This window comes from Pteropus medius, unplaced genomic scaffold (genome assembly GCF_902729225.1).
Source record: "Pteropus medius unplaced genomic scaffold, Ma_sr-lr_union100, whole genome shotgun sequence".
In the NCBI taxonomy this organism is placed as follows: Eukaryota; Metazoa; Chordata; class Mammalia; order Chiroptera; family Pteropodidae; genus Pteropus; species Pteropus medius.
Genome location: NW_024352787.1, coordinates 30604653 through 30606651, shown reverse-complemented (window position 1 = coordinate 30606651; position 1999 = coordinate 30604653). Strand labels below are relative to the sequence as shown.

The window sequence follows — 1999 nt, the reverse complement described above, 5'->3', positions numbered from 1 at the left end:
ACCATGTTTTTAAAAAATAGTAGTAACATAGCATGGAATATTATTTAATATTGTGGAAAATTATATAAAACATCCAAACATCGTTTTAAGGGGAGAAGACCGCATCATCTGCCTTATAACAAAACCATGTTCATTTTCGAATCTTTTTTCCAGCCTTTTATATGAAGAAACGTTTTAGATTGCAGTATTTATAGTACGCATCCTATTTTGGCTTTTTATTTTAAAATAATTATGACATAACTTGAAATAATGATAAAAACACTACAGAGAGTCCTCCTGTACCCTTAACCGGCTTTCCCTAGTGGAAGAACCTGACATTACTATAGCGTGACCCCAAATCCAGGACAGTGACATCGAAACGCTGTGCAGACCTTGTTCAGATCTCACCAGGTTTCACGGGCGCTTGTGTGTGAGCGTGCACGTGTGTGTGCACGTGTGTGTTTGTGCATCATACCAGTTCATTTGTCTTTTCTTTCTACGTGATAGCCTTTAATGGTTTATGGGTTGACATGTTATTCGTGATTACATATATTTTTTATATACACATAAAGAGAGAGGGAGAGAGGGAGAGAGAGAGAGAGGAGAGGAGAGGCAGAGACAGAAAGAGATTAATTCTAAGGGAAGAACAGGCTCATATGATTATGGAAGCTGGAGAGTCCCAAGGTTGGCAGCCGGCAACCTGGAGACCCAGGAGAGCCACCGGTGGAGTTTGTCTCAAGTCCCAAGCATGTGACATTACTGTAGAGAACCGGGTGAGCTGGCGGTGGAAGTTCCAGTCTGAATACAGATGACCAGTGTCCCAACTCAGCAGTTAGTCAGGCAGAGTTCCCTGTTACTCAGCCTTTTCTATTCAGGTCTTCGATTACTCAGAAGAGGCCCACCCACCCCGAGGAGGGGCACCTGCTTTACACAGTGTAAGGGTTCAACCAGAAAGCCCCTCATAGACAAGCGGGGGAGTTGTTTGACCCAATGGCTGGGCACCCCATGGTCCAGTCGTTAACACATAAAATTAACCGTGGCGTCATCTTCCTCCTCTGCCTCTGCTCCTGGCCTCATGTCCACACTCAATTCTTCCAAATCCTCCTTCTCTACACTTGTTTCTGATTCTCATGGAAGCAGCTCTCAGCCTCCCCGAGCTCTGCTCCTCTCCTCCTAGTTCAGACGCCTTGACCTTGACAAATGAGACAAAGGGCCGGCCACGATGGCAATGAGATTCCAGTGGGAAGTGTAGGGCGTCCACTCCTCAGTCCGCCGTGGCTCAGAGAGACTTTGAGGAGAAGCAGAGTCCAGGGGTCCAGGGGCTTATAGAGCCACTACTTAGAAGAGTGTTACGGTCAAGGATATCGGCCCCGGTGCATATAGGAGTTATAAGAATCACCATTGTGTTTTAGAAGAAGCAGATGTGTCCTTGACTGCAAATTGAAATGGCCATAGTCAGTAAGAAGTAATTCTCCACTCAACTATGACGATAAGTCCCGACTCTAATAAACTGAAAATGGTGTGCCTTGGGGACTTTTCAAAAAAACGTTTCTCGGACGTGGTTCCATAGTGTAGCAGTGAGCACGTCTGCTTTACATGCAGAAGGTCCTGGGTTCGTGCCCCAGGGGAGCCACGGTCCATGGTCTACGGCCATGCCACCCTGAACACGCCCGATGTCTGATCTCGGAAGCTAAGCAGGGTCGGGCCTGGTTAGCACTTGGATGGGAGACCACCTAGGAAGACCAGGTGCGGTAGGCATAAATAATAATAACAAATTTAAAAAACCAAAAACAAACAAAAACAACGTTTCCCCAAGTGATGCGTTTAACTGGGCACCGCCTTGACTTCCCTGTGCCCTGCCATTCTCCTGCGGTCGGAGGACACGTTGATGTTGGGGGTGGCTGGGCTGTGGTAAGGCGGACGAATGTCCTGACAGAATCAGCAGCCCAACTGTGAGGACCATTAAGTGATTAGAGGGGAGGCTCGTGACGGGAAGCCCAGACGGGCAGAGCGTGCAGCA

General features: G+C 47.5%; 1 pseudogene; it reads left to right on the top strand.

Annotated features, from left to right (window-relative positions):
- Window positions 1-1621: 1621 nt before the first annotated feature.
- On the top strand, window positions 1622-1737 carry LOC120591912 (uncharacterized; annotated as a pseudogene).
- Window positions 1738-1999: the final 262 nt, after the last annotated feature.